The sequence below is a fragment of the Lagenorhynchus albirostris genome, chromosome 10, assembly GCF_949774975.1.
Source record: "Lagenorhynchus albirostris chromosome 10, mLagAlb1.1, whole genome shotgun sequence".
Lineage (NCBI taxonomy): Eukaryota > Metazoa > Chordata > Mammalia > Artiodactyla > Delphinidae > Lagenorhynchus > Lagenorhynchus albirostris.
The window spans coordinates 53440896-53456554 of NC_083104.1; positions in this window are offsets into that span (position 1 = coordinate 53440896).

A 15659-nucleotide genomic window follows, 5' to 3' on the forward strand; every position below is an offset into this window, starting at 1 on the left:
CCCCCACTCAAATAAGCAGGCAGATGCCATTCTGGGGGTGACTTTTACTTTGCTTACATAAGAAGATGTCATCACATGTTGACTCATTTTGTGGATTTTTAAATGCCTTTTATTGATCAGAGTTGATAGGTGTCTCTCTTTAGGAACCAGGCTGCTGTCCTGTGTGCCTTCTGGGCATGAGAATGTATAGACTTTACTTAGAGACACAGCTTGTTTTGATAGTTAGAAGTTTGGCTGTTTAAAGGCCTGATTTAGAATCCCTGCCCTGCTATTTACAAGCTGTGTGACCTTGGCAAGGCCCTTCACATCTCTAAGCTTCAGTTTCCTAATATAGGAACAGGGATAGCATCTACTCATTGGCTGACATTGGTGATGAATAAGATAATGCACAGAAGATGCTCAGCATGGGGCCTGGTGCATCGTTTGATGTCATTTCTGTTGTGGTGGTACTGATGGTGGTGTCGTTATTCCTTCTGTCGTTGAGTGAGGTCACTGGCTGGAACTGAGGCTCAGCCAGGGCCCACCTAAACAGTGTTTTTAGAGATATCCTAAATGTCAGATGATTAACTTTGTTTAATTCAGATGATAAAATGCCATACATTTCTTTTCTTCTCTCTTTTCTCCCACTCTCTTCCCTCCTCAAATATTTCTCTCTTTTCCCTCCCACTCTCTCTTTTCTCTCTTCCCTCCCACTCTCCCTCCCCAAATATTTATTAAGTGCCTACCATATAGCACAGTGCTGGGCCCTTCAACAAGTCCCTGCACTCCAGATACTCCTGATTCCTGTTGGAAAGAATCAGCCACTACAACGCAGTGATACAGGGTGGCCCATGTCCTTGAGCTGGACAGGGAGGGGTTGTCAGGAAGAATTAATGCTAAAGTGGAAGGTGCAAGGTGAGTAGCATCTATCCAGGTAGCTGGAGTGAACAGCAGCTTTATGGGCAAGAGCAGAAGACACAAGAAAGGAAAAGAAGGGCATTCAGGAAAGACATACAACATGCCCTGTTTAAGGCAATAGGAGGAGGCCAGAGGAGCTGCCTCTGAGAAAGTGTTGCCTGCTCATGACCCCAAGCAGATCAGAGCGGCCCCCAAATCTGAGTCCTGGTGAAACAGACGTTCTCCACGTAGAGAAAGTGCATACCACTGCTTGACTGGGGAGGCAAGCCCGGGAGAGGTGGTGACGGGTCATGGAATGTGGACTCTGGGAGAGCCTAGAGATTGGTCTTAGATGCAAAGATGGAGAAGGGGAAGAGGTGAAGGTCAGAGGAGGGATAAGCAGCCGCCAGATAGGTCAACAGCCAACAAAATAGGCTGAGACCGAATTCTGAGGCATAGGGACCCAAAAGGGGGCAGAAAAACTAGGCAAGTCAAATAGAGAGTGTTGCCAAGCAGGAGGTACCCACAGCAACTTTGGAAAAGTGCTGCAAGCTTGGATGGGAATTTAGATCCTGTAAAAGGGTCAGGGTACAATGAATGGTCAAGATCACGTAGCTGAGAAAAATGCTTAAAATGAAAACTCCTTGAGGGCAAGGGCTCTGGGTCTTTTATTTTTAACCTAGCATGAGGTATAGTACCTGAAACATAGCAGGTACCCAACTAATGTTGGGGAAAGAATGAAGGAACTAATTAACAAGAATCTGGAAAGTTTTATTCTATGCCTATAGAAGATGCCATGGAAAAGAGGGAAAAGGCTTTGGATCCACACATACAGGTTTGAATCTCAGCTAGACCACATATTAGGTGGGTGACACCAGGAAAATAATTTCACACCTCTTAGCCTCAGTTTCCTTATCTCTAAGACAAAGATGATGCTGATCTGCAGAGCTCTTCTGAGAATTAAGTGTCATGCTTGTTTGTAGAGTGCTGAGCACTATGTAGATAGTCCAAGAGTGACAGCCCGGATTTCTGTATATAGTCATACGGCCATATAGCCATATCATTAATATAAAAATCAGAGCTCTCACTCTTGGGGGCAGCAACTTCTTTTGCCTCAAATTGAAAACCATTTGCAGACTTCAAGAACAACTTTAGAAAAAGAGATTTAAAGGGCACGACCTATTTAAATATCTTTAGGAAAAATCTTCAAAGAACTCACACATTTAGAGAATTTTCCATTTTTAAGATTTAGGTACTTTGTATTCCTTAGTCGCTCTGTTAGCTAGTATCCTATCAGAAGACAGACAAGGAAAGTTTAATATGAAAAATTATTAATAAAGGAATGGCTAAGAGGAGGGGAATAAAAGAACTATTAAGGGTACCCTAGGTCTAAGGGAAGGTACCCAAGGAAGGAACAAAATTCTTGGGAGGGTAGTGTTCTTCCCAAGGCTGGGATTCAGACCTTGGCAAGGATGTGGTTGAAGCCCACTGGATGGTGGAGAAGTTCACTACATTGTCATGTCCAGAGTCAGTGGGCTGAGGCTGGGGCTGAGGCTGGCAGGCAGAGAACCACTGGGGATGCCAAGGAAACTCACCAGGAAGCTTCCAAGGAGGGTGAGGGGTGGGTGTCATTGACTTTCTAGAAAGCCAGCCAATGGATTCACTAGAAAAGTTCTGAGAAGCTTCTAAAATTGTGGTGGGATGCTGTTTACTCCTTGGGAAGAAGCTGTCATTGGGAAATGACTGGGAAATGAGCTGGGTGCCCAGGGAACTTATTAGCTGCCCTTGGGAACACTGCTAAACACCCCATGAGCAGGTGACTCTTGCTGCCAGCTATGGGGACACGACCACAGAAAGCCACCCACTTTGCAGGAGTACAACCAGGACAACAAGAGGGGCCCACCAGAATGTGGAAGCAAACAACCCTTCCTTCTCCAGTGTTCTCTCAGTGCACTCTGCTAACTCAACATCATCCTGGCTAACAAAGTATCCACCAGGTCCACCTCCCTACCACGGAGCAGGAAAAAAGGGTGACCTTGGAGCTATTTATCTACTGATAACTCGCTCATCCACATGGGTGGGAGAAGAGATAATAGGAGAATTCAGCACCATTAGTTTTCTTCTTCAAAAAAGAAAGGATGAGTCTATACAAAGATAATATATCTGTATCTTCCTATATCTCCAAAAAGATTTCTCAGACACTGCTTATAAAATTTCTATAACTTTAATGAATAATTCTTATGAAACAATAAAATTAAGAATGCTAGTACAGAGCGCAATTCAAACTGTGTAGGCAATATTATATTAAATTATTTATATGATTTTACCTATGATTTGTGGGTATTAGATAAGCTGTGCATTTAAACAAATAATTGCAATTGGATATTTTAGACTTTATGAACTACAGTAGCAAAATACTACTTTTCAGAAGCAACAGTCTAATTTTTAGAGAGGTGATATGAAAACCTCAAAAGTTATCTTAATGCAGCAGCATATCTTGAAAAGCTTGTTTGGTTTCATTCCATTCCAACAGATATTTATTACCTGATTGTATTAACATTGATTCCCCAGATGTGTGCAAGTGATTTATTGAGGAAGGGCTCTCAGTGAAGACCAGTAAGGGAGTGGGGAAGGAAGAGGGGGAAGGGGAGGCAGCCAAGCAGAGGTGTGAGCTCAGGGGAGTCCAGCAGAGGGTAGCTTTAGCTCTGGGCTATTAGTCACACCTCAAAGTTGTCACTTTCTCAGGCAAGGGAGCCGGGGCTCTTATACCCCTGCACCCATAGTGGGAGGCGAGTTCTTCATTATTCTGGGACTTATAGCTCTGTTCACACAGGCAAAGTGGGTTCCAGTGGGTTGACAGGAGTCCTCAGAAACAAAACTATTGGAGGCAAAAGCACATCAATGTCCCAGGGTGGTGGTGGGGTGGTATGTGCACACACATACAAAATACACACATACCTTGGCAGTAGTGCTGGTTTGGTTCCAGACCACTTTAATAAGTTGAATATTGCAATAAAGCGAGACACGAAGTTTTTAGTTTCCTAGCGTGTATAGAATTATGTTTACATTATACTGTAGTCTATTAAGTGTGCAGTAAATAGCATTATGTCTAAAAAAATGTACATACCTTAATTAAAAATTACTTTATTGCTGAAAAATGCTAACCGTCATCTGACAATACAGGGTTGCCACAAACCTTCAATTTGTAAAAAACACAATATCTGTGAAGTGCAAGGAAGCTTAGTGCAATAAAGCAAGGTCTTCCTGTAAATAAATAAATGCTAAAGGGGTATTTGAGTGGATTGGGCAGACTGTGACATACTCTCCACCATTTTGTCTTTGCTCTCCATTCCTTCCTGACTAGTTTAGCATAAGACTGTTGACCTTGAAAAGCTGAAGGGTTTGATAAGGACTTTTAATTCAATTCAATATAGGGAAATGGGTACAAATGTGGTAAATAAAATAGGGGGAGTTGATGAGAAATCAGGGAAGTCAGTAAGAAATGGACTGAAAATTGCCTATTGTGTATCAGAGGTAGGTGGTAATTGTTAACTTAAGAGAGAGATTTTCCATACAGTGGTTAAAGCAGACAAAAGCAGTCGAGAAATTATAACTGGTTATATAGACTTTTACAGCAGAGATGGCTGTTTATCTACCCAATATCCCGTCTTCCTTTTTATAAGACGATCCCAATATTTTTAGAGGAAACAGAAAGCCCAGATTAAAAAAAAAAAGGTTTTTAGTCTTTGAAGTTAAGTGTGGTCTTTGAAGTTAAGTGGGATCTAAATTCTGGCCAATAAGATGTAAGAAGGGGCTGTTGAATAGTGCTTCTGAAAAAGTTCCTTGATGAAAGGGCTGACCCAGCTGGCAGGGACCTTCTGTCTCTTGCCCATCCATTGCCACCTTCCGTCCTCAAATCTGGAGGTGATACTGGAGGAGATTCAGCCATTTGAAGATGATGAGGTGCTGAGGAGATGTGAAGGATGCCTGAGTGGGAAGACAGAAGGACCCTGAGTTCCTCAGGATGTCCTGGGGCTGCTGTATCAGCCCAGGAATTCATAGCTTCAAATTTATTGTTCCATGAGAAAAAGATAACCCTGAATTTGTTAAAGCCATTTTGGGTTCTCTGTACTAGTAGTAAAATGCAATTTCTTCATGATATGATTATTTTTCAAGAACCTTAGCAGTGAAGGAGTGAAAGGGTATGTGGTCACTAGGTGTAAGCAGAGGGTCAAAGGAGGGTGTCTTGATTTGGGTTTTCCTAGAAGCTGACTTTGAAACATAGATTCAAGTGCAAGTAGTTTATTCGAGAGGGAGTCCCAGGAAATAGAGCAGTACTATAATGAGACAGATGGGGAGAGAAGGAAGCATTAAAAAAGAATGTATTTTTGGGCTTCCCTGGTGGCGCGGTGGTTGGGAGTCCGCCTGCCGATGCAGGGGATGCAGGTTCATGCCCCGGTCCGGGAAGATCCCACGTGCTGCGGAGCGGCTGGGCCCATGAGCCATGGCCGCTGGGCCTGTGCGTCCGGAGCCTGTGCTCCGCAACGGGAGAGGTCACAACAGTGAGAGGCCCGCGTACCGCAAAAAAAAAAAAAAAAAAAAAAAAAGCATGTATTTTTAAGCAAGTTACTTTGGGGCAACTGGCACTTAATCCTATCAGGGGACTCGGTGAAAATATGGAACATATGCCTTGGAGTTTATCCCACCTGATGAGTTAGGGAGCTGGGATATTTATGCACCAGTTACCATTAATCACAGGTGGAAGGCTGCTCTGGAGGTAGGGGGCAGTTCATTCATTCCATGGAACTTTTCAGCTTGCTGAATGAAAGGAGAATGGGCTCTGGTGGCCAAAGTAGCCCTTGGACAAGTAGAGGCAGGTGTCAGCAGTTTGAAGTCAGGCTGGTATTCCCTGAAATGGAAGGAATTAAGGATGTATGGGCGTTGTTCTCACAGTAGCTGTTACACAAGGGTGTGTTCTGTTTCGGTTTGAGCATGAGAGACCTGACCATGTTTATAAGTCCAGGTGGAGAGGTCCACAGAGAGGGAGAGGTTTAGGATTTAGAAAAGAGAGGAACTAATTCATGTGGCAGAGTGTCAGAGGAGGGCTGCTTTCTTGAACTTCAATGGGAGGATGGAACAGCTGTAGAACAGATGGCCCATGTTTAGAGGGGGGAAGGAAGGAGGGAAGGATGGATGTGGATACAGACAATTCTTTAGGTTGAGGGTGGAGAGACTGAGGTCTACTTTATGTCATGATTTTGAACATTAATGCACCATGAAGTCATCTTTTTTAATGAGTGAGGGAATTTGAGGTTAGTTCTGAAGGCTTGAAATGACCAGTGAGGGGAATGAGAAGGGATGCTGACCACCAGCACCGCTGCGTTGTATATCCCTGGGCACCATTCACAGGTGCTGTGCAGTACAACAATCTGCTGACCAATGAGGAGGAAATGGTTTGAAAAGGACACAGATGGGCCTATTGAAGTTGAACATCCAAAATTTTTAGTGGCACTAAGATTTATATGTGGAGACATTTACTGCAGTGGGGTTTCAGTTTAAAATCAGGCTGGTTAGATTAATTCATGGTAAGACATGTTCAAACAAAGTTTAGTAAAAAGACAAAGGAGGAAAATAGTTTAGCATCTTAGAAGAATAATTGAATTAATGGATTGTGGAGTTAGACAGACTGGTAAGAAAGCGGTCAAGGAATTGAAGATGTTTCTGAGGTGAAAGAACCAAGATGGGGGTGGGAACTGAGGAAGGTGGAGGAAGAGGAGGTTATAGACACAAATGAAAAAACAGGGGATGTTAGGGATGGTTCAATCCTGGGAAATATGGTCCAGGAAGTGACCATGAGATTAAGTTGATGGGATTGGGTGCCAGTAAAGACTGTGGTCCAAATGGAGAATAGGGACCCAGGGCTGGCATGCTGTGCATGTTAACACTCCCTTCTCCTCACCCGTGGCAGACATTTCCAACCCATCACAGGCACTGATAGCTTCATGATCCTTCTGAAACACCTCTGTACTTGATGTGTCATCAGCCCAGAACTTGGGTATTTCATACAGAAGGTGATAAACACTGATTTGGACTCCATGTTGCTGTTTGTACAAAGTGTGTTATAATGAAAGTGCCTGGACTAGGCATCTGGAGTTTTGGGTCCTTCCTGAGTCTATTTATGGCTAAGTGACCCTGTGTAGGCGACTTAACTGATTTGTACACTTGTAAGCGGGGGTAATTACACCTACTGTGTTTACCCCACTGGGAAGTTGTGAAAAGACTGCTCTTAGAAGTCGAAAATGCTATACAAATATTTATCAGTGATATCATTAGCCATGTAGAAAGATACAAGTCGTAACATAAAATGGAGCCAATATGGAACTAATAGAAGATTACCCATGGACTCAAAATACAAGGGTACATTCTATGTTATTTTTTTCTAATCTCTACTTCCTGGGTATTTTTCAGTTCAAACTAAAGCATTCATTCAAAGTGACTGTTTAAAAGTGATTAAGAGAGAAACAAAACAGAAGCTCAATTATTTAAAGAACTGTTTAAAAGAAAGTTGAAGGTTAGAGGGATTACACAATATTGCCCCATCATGCAGAACTGGATCACTCTGATATCTCCTGCTTTTTGTTTTTTTCTGTAAGTTTCCTGTCTGCCACAGAGACCCAGGAACTCCTGTCCCATTGCTCATGAGCTCATGGTCAAGTGTAAATCAGACTTGTTGAAGCTTATGGTTTGGCCCTACTTGACCATTCCCACATCAACTTGACCACTCTCTACTAGATTTTTCCAAGAAGAAAGTGAAATGTTGTTATTCATAATATTATTCATTATTATGTCTCTCCTGCCAGAACTCACACATTAGCAGAACTTCTTTCCTGTACACTGTGAAAGGACTCAAATGCTATGCCGAGTTTTCCCCCATGGTCAAAACAGAAACTTGTTTGTTTTTTCTCAAATTTATTTGGAAAGGATGTTGTTACAGCAATGCTCTTTGAATTATTATAGCTAACCTTCTCCAGTGTACATGTCCAGAAGCATAACCGGATTCACAAAATTAGCTCCATCGACAACAGCTACAGAAGGATGCTTCAGCTTGTTTATTCTTAAAATTAATGCTGCTTTCTGTTTTCATTCTCTGTCTCTCTCTCTCTCCCCACTAAGTAAGTAGGATTTAGTGAGTGGCACATTCTTTAGTTATTTACAGAACATAATAACTCAAAGAGCAGAGATGTAGTAACCAAACTGACCCCAGGACCTGCCTGCCTCTCTTTCCCCTTCTGCTTTCCCACTGCCTTTACTGGGATAATGTGTTTAATTGGGCAGAAGAGTCCCTTTATTTTTCATTGTACTAGCAATCTCTTGTGACCTCTCAGGTAAAATTTAGTACCATCAAGCTCTAGTAGCCACTTTTGCTCCTGGAATATCATTATTCTTACAAAGTTTACATCACTGTACTTTTATGAGAGGGCCATTATATGTTGTAAATAGCACAAGCCCAGCAGCGGTGGCCCCGCGGCTACAATGAGGGCACTGCCAGCTGTGTGCACGGGAGGTTTAAGAAAAACGAGCTCTTCTCCCTGAACCACCCACACTTGGCCGCTGAAGGACAGGTGCGGGTCACGTGGGAGGCTGAGTACGGGGTGGAGAAAGCACCGGTTTGGAAGGCAGGCAGGTGCACTTCAGTTTCTTAAGATTTAAAAGGGAGATAATATTCTTGCCTCATGGGGATACGATGTGTTAGAGTTGTTTTGGAAACCAATCTGGAAACATTTATTGAAATAAAAAATATGAGTATCCTTCAAACCAGAAACCCCACTTCTGGAATTTATCCTATAGAAATAAAAGGATGTGTGTACTCATATGTTTTTACAGCATAATTTCCAGTGGCCACAAAACTATCGGGAACAGATGAATGAGTTGGAACATCTACATCCTGGTATTTTGTGTAGCCTCAGGATGAGTGAGTGAGAATTTTTCATGGAGATACTGTCATGAGGTTTGCTTGAAGACGAAAAATAAAATACAAAAAGGGGTGACTAATACATGTCATTTTGTACATTTTAAAAGCCCTCCCTATATGTATGTATGTATGCATGTGTATTAATGTGTGTGTGTTTATACTTGACTTAAGTGTGGAAACACACATGGGAATGGAAATACACATGCATGGACTACCTTGGGAGAGGAAGAGCTCTGTGAGAATGTGGTAAGGAAAAAATGGAGTAGGGAACTAACAAAAAGGGAGAAAGAAAATGCCGCACTGAAAAGTGCCTAGATCTGCTGTGTATTTTGTTACATATTCCTGTGGGGTTTTTTTTCTCTAGGTAGCCTGTTTTTGCTTTAAAATTTTCTTTCTTTTTTTTTTTTTTGGTATTTAGAAAGGGTTTGTATTTTTGTTGTAGTATTACCTAAGTATCATACCTTTCATTGTTATTTTCCATTTTTCTTACTTAGTTTTCTACTAGTTGATTTGTCATCTTTATTTATTTATTTTTTTGCGGTACGCGGGCCTCTCACTGCTGTGGCCTCTCCTGCCGCAGAGCACAGGCTCCGGACACGCAGGCTCAGCGGCCATGGCTCACGGTCCCAGCCACTCTGCGGCATGTGGGATCCTCCCGGAGTGGGGCACGAACCCACATCCCCTGCATCAGCAGGCAGACTCCCAACCACTGCGCCACCAGGGAAGCTCTGATGTGTCATCTTTAAATGATATCCTTTGTACCTCACCTGTTACCTAAGTGACAATCGATGTGCTTATTCTTTCTTTTTTTCTTCCCTTCTTCTCTAATTTTTTAGTTGTGCTGTTTCAACTTTATCAGAACAAAACATTTACAAACTATCTCCCATCTTTACAACTACCTTTGTTTTTGTCTCAGATCTACAAATAAATATGTAGTATATGTCTATGTGTGCTTATAGATATAACACACACATATTTACATACGTACATTCAAAATCGTGACATTTTTCCAATCTTCTCTTGGCCATCCTCTAGTAGGTTTTTCAAGAATTTAGGAATACAGTATTCCTTAAGTTCCTACGTGTTTAAATTTGTTTTTCGATGGCTTTGATTCTAGAAATTTGCCTGAATTTAAAAAAAAATCCTTGGTTCACAATTTCTTACTTTCAGTTTTAAGAAAATGTTGGTCCAATTTCTTTGGCTTTACACATTGCTGACACAAGCCTGAATTTTTATCCTTTGCCAGTGACTCCATCATTTTACTGAGAGGCTCATGTCATTTTTTCTTTATCTCTTAAAGTCTAAACTTTTTCTAAATTGTGGTTTGGAGTTGACAGCCCTGAGCGTGTGGTGGTCCTTTTCAATATGTGCATTCCAGAATGTTTTTCTCCTGGAGTATTTTCTTGGATTAGACTCTTAAACATTAGTTAGATACCACTGTTCTGTTTCCCTCCTTCATGGATTTCAGTTATCCTTATTCCAAGAATACTTATAGTTTTTCTCAGATCTGTTGTTTCACTTTCTTTATGTTAACTTTTTATTCATTTCCTCAATGTTTCTTAATTTATTTTTAATCAAGTTGATTTTCCCTTGGCGACTTTGCAATTTAGTCTATTCCTGATATAGTTTTTCTTTATATTCAAATTATTTCCTGAGTTTGGGTGTCTATTTCACATATTCCTATTTTCTACCCATTCTCTACTGGATTTCTTATTTGAGATGTCCTCCTGTATCTGCAAATGGTTGTTAATGGCATACAATTTGTGTTGAAATGTTGTGTACAGTTTTATTCTGCTTTTCCTTTCCTTAGAGTATTTATATCAATTATTTCCCATCTTTATTGTTCTTATATAATAACTTCATATGGATCTTGCCTGTGTTCTGTTTTTAAATGTCTTAGATTTAACTGGATGATCATTAGAAAATGTATCAGACAGGTTTGGATGGTTCCATAGCTTTCTTAGTTTAAGAGTACCCTCTACTGTCGGGGCAGGGAAGTGCATTTTCTTTAATAGGTGGCATCTCTAGGGGAGGACTGTGGTGTGTCCCATTTCTCTTATACTTATTTTTTTTCTGTTCATGACTTTCTTTTCTAAGTAGTGAAGATGCAGGATGCTAGTTGCCACTCTGCTCCCATCCTTGTCATCTTTTTCTAATTATCTTCCCCAAATAGGGAAATAGGGAGGCACAGAGAAGATATCAAGTTCACTGCATAACTAAAAATTAAACCTAGGAAGAAGCTATTGGCCAACCCTACCTAAGGCCAAGTTTACTTTTTGATGTCATCTTGTTAGTTTATTTACCTACTTATTTGGCTCCTCCCTCACTAGAATATAAGCTTCCTGTCTCATTCTCCTTTCTATCCTCAGCACCTAGGACATTGCCCAGCACATATTAAGTGGTCAATAGATAGTTGTTAATTGAACGAACCTGCAAAAGAGACTGAACACAGCTAAATAGATGGGGGGAGACACAGGGTTGGGGTGTCTCGTAAGAGGAAACAAGTTTCAATAGCAGATAACAGTCAACACTGTCAACTGTTGTTGAGAGATGAAGTAAAACAAGCACTTAAAAGTAGCTGTTGGGTTTGGTGATAAGGAGGTTGGAAAAGTGATGTTCAGTGAGGTGTTAGGAGGCTGAGGAGTGAATGATAAGTGGGAGAAGTGGTGAGTGTGGACAAGTGTCAAGCTCACTAGTGAAAGGAGAGTGAGAAGGGGGTGGCAGCTGGAAAAGGCCCTGAGAGTCTTTACGTTCTAATGGGGAGGGGCCAACAGGGTGGGACAGTTGCAAGATGTAGACAGGATTGAGAGGAGCCAATACAAGCGTTATGAGCAGGTAGGAAAGGCTCTAACCTAGAATATAAGTAGAGGGATTAGCCAGAGCCAGGACCCACATCTCTTCTACTGTAACAGGTGGGAAGGGAGAAGGCTGGGTGGGAAAAGATTTAGGCAAGCTTGGAGGCTGACAGCTGGAAAGTGAGGAGGTTCTGTTGGGTGAGTTAATTTTTCTCTCTTATTTTTTAGCTTAGAGGCTAGTGGGGAGCTAGGCTTTAATCAAAGGGTCACATCCCAAACTGTAAAAATACAACAGCACTGTGATTGCAAAGAGCTGCATTGCTCTGCATGGTTTTGTGATTTTGTGTGATTGTAGACTTAGCAATCAGGGAGAAGCACAGAGAAAAGTTGGCGGGAAGTGCAACAGGAAGATACCTGGCTATGTGCAAAAGACTTTCACAGCTTGGGGAACAGGGGAGAGCTCCTCCTGGTACATGCGTTTGCCCAGCTGGAGCTGAGCCCGAGACAGGCACTGCTCTGATGATACCTGTGGGGCATGTCTAACCCAGCAGGTGAGTGCAGCTCGCGACCTTTCCCACAGCCCTCCATCGCCACCACTATCCTGCCCACAGGAACTGGCTCTAATGCCTAATTACTCTGGGGATATGCTCTTACCTGATGGAGAACCTGATTCCACTAATTTGTATTTATAAGTTACTTGATAACAGCAAAAATTAAAATGGAACTCCAAACTCTATAGCCAAGGGCGAGCCATATTGGGTTTCTAGAGCTTGGTGGTTCTGTAGGTGGAGGCCTGTTCCCGGCTCTTTGTCTGTCTTAATCTGTTAGAGAAAAAAATGTAATCAAGAGTTCAAAGATCTGGATGCTAATTTGTGTGCTGACTCTAAGTAACTATGTGACTTTGTCACTTCACCTCCCTAATCTTCAGTTTCCCTTTTGCTGGATTAGATATGCTTTCACTTGTATGATCCTACCTGCTCATTTTAAGAGGAATTTACAAAATGTACAACTCGATTTTTTAAAAATTCTGAATATTAGGTACCTTCTATACGTCACAATAATTAGGTAGGTTGACTAAGTGTTGATTTAATTATTAAGCTGTTTCTCAGCCGTAATTTTCAGAATCCTCCACCCTCCCGTTTGGTTTCTCTCCCCTTGACGTGTTTAATTTCTTAGCATATTTGCACTTGCCTCCCCTGCATTTCTGCCTCTTCATCTAATACCATGATGGTTCTTGTCCTTCAGTTAACAATTTTACAGGTTGAAAGCTCCAGCTGACTTTTCTGAAGCAGAGCCATCTATTTATAAAATTAGATGCCTCAGTACTTGAAAACAGGAGGACTTGGTTCCTTTCACCTAAAGACCTGTGAACAACTTAGTGTCATAGATTATGAAATGTTAGGGTTAGAAGAGGCATTCAGCCAGGTGATAAGCTCCTTGGTAATTAACCACCCAGCTTCAGCTTAAGCCCTTCTATAAAGTAGTCTCCGAGAGTTTGCAACTTCCCACAGCGCACACCACACGATGAGAATATTGGATGGGAGAACCTTGTTTTACAGTTTTCTCAAGTGGACATTGACCAAACTATAAAAGGAGGTGTCCTGCACGGCAGGACTGAAGTAGTGATTAGTCTGCAGGGAAACCAAGTAGATGTCGCCTGACGTAGTTACCTTTCTAGAAAGACTGAGAGAGAAGTTGGTCTCTCCCTGTTCTAATCCCTGCCTCACCCTCCCCTCCCTCAACACATGCCCGCACTTACATCACACATTAGAACTGAAAACCATTGGCTTGTGGAGGGCAGAGTAGACAGAAGGTTGGCCTCACCCCCATTGAAGAGGGTGATGGAGCTTGGAGAACCAAGTGGTCTATTCACCTGATGGCCTTCTAAATAAATACAAACCACCCTTCTGGGTGGATACCATCCACGGCGAGTATTTCCTTGCCAACTAAAGAGGAGGCAAGACTTTAATTTTTGACAATCGAAAGCCTGTCTACCAACCTTAATCAGAGGGGTAGGTAATAATCAGCCCCCAGAGCAGGAACCTATCACCAAGCTTCAACATTGTAGTTTTCTGATATATGTATTTCATCTATCCACATCCCATCTTTTTTTCCTGAACTATCTTAAAGTAAATCCCACAGTTATATAATTTTACCTGTAAACATTCATGTATTGTTCAAATTTAAAAACTCTTTTAAAAAGTAACCAGAAAGTCATTATCATACCTAAAAGAAAAAACTGATAATATTTTGTTAATATTATTTAATACTAAGTCCATATTCAATTTTTCCAAATTGTCTCAAATATTTTTTTCAAAATTGGTTTATTTAACTCGTGATCCAAACAAGGCTCTCATATTGCATTTGGTTGACGCGTCAAAAGTTTTAACCAAAATGTAGGACTTTTATCTCAGATTTCATTATTTAGAGTATATCAAGGTTCCTTTGAAACCGGATTTCGTTGTCAAAATTATTAGCTATTGCTTTTGTTACTGAAACATTGTGAAATCATATATCTTCATCCAAGTTATTGATTGAAAAGTAAATGAAAGGAAAAGGACCAAATATGAATCTGCCTAGGCTGATCCTAATACCTGAATTGTCCAGTCACAATAGATCTACCTAATTATACTATTAACCTATCCTTCATCTTGGCTACTAGGATATTTTGGAAATCTTTGTAGAATTTATCACCAGAAGCAAGTAGCCATTTGGGGTCATGCTTCCAATTTCTGTACCTGAAATTTTAGCAGAAAATAATCATGAATTAAGAACCATGATGGGTTTTGGTGAGTCCCATTTTCTTTTCTAGGGATGTGTTCAATCATCTGTTTAGATATGAACACATGGACACACACTGAAAATCCAGAAATAGGTCTATTAATAGGTCTAAATTAACATATAATTCCCCTTTCTCCTTGGGGTAAATGTAAAGCTAGCAAATAATGCTTTTCATTCTACACCCCTGCTACCTCTGAATGAATTATGCCTTTGCTTTACTTCCCACAGTTCCTCACCCATCCCTACTGTCCAGCTGCCCTGAGCCTTGTGAGTCTTCTGTCTGTGATCTAAATCCCTTTATATGTGTCTTTCTCTGTATACACTGCAGTTCTGTATTTCCTCTACCCCCAACCCACCTCCTCCCACCTGGTCAAATCCCACTCATCCTTCAAGACCTTCTCTCTTCTCTTTAGCATTCTTTCACAGGGGATATAGTGCTTGTTTACTTTTCTGTCTCCCAAGCTAAACAGGGACAGGCATTCCTTGTTATGTTGGCTATTTAGCACAGAATGACCCTCAATACATATGTGTTGATTAAAATAAATAAATGAGAATCAGTGAGTGGAAGAATCCTTCCTAAAACCTAGGAAGGATTTCAAGCTCGTAGTGTGACATTTCTGAACTTGAAACCATGTCCCCTCCCCACCACCACCACACACACACACACACACACACACACACACACACACACACACACACACACACACACACACACACTTTGGTATATCAGCTTTATGAAGGGTCATCATTGATTTCCTGGAAATTTGTTGTTCCATGTCTTTTCCCCTGCATATATTTTCTTTTTTTGTGTGTGTGTTTTCTTAAATTTATTTTTTAATTGAAATACAGTTGATTTATAATATTGTATTAATTTCTGCTGTACAGCAAAGTGACTCAGTTACACACATATATACATTCTTTTTCATATTCTTTTCCATGGTTTATCCCAGGATATTGAATATAGTTCCCTGCACTATACAGTAGGACCTTGTTGTTTATCCATTCTACATATCAATATAATAGTTTGCATCTGCTAACCCCAAACTCCCAGTCCGTCCCTCCCCCAACTCCCACCTTAGCAACCACAAGTCTGTTCTCTCTGTCTGTGAGCCTGTTTCTGTTTCATAGATAGGTTCATTTGTGCCCCTTTTTTTTAAAATTTACTTTTGGGTACATTGGGTCTTCATTGCTGTGCGCGGGCTTGCTCTAGTTGCAGCGAGAGGGGGCTACTCTTT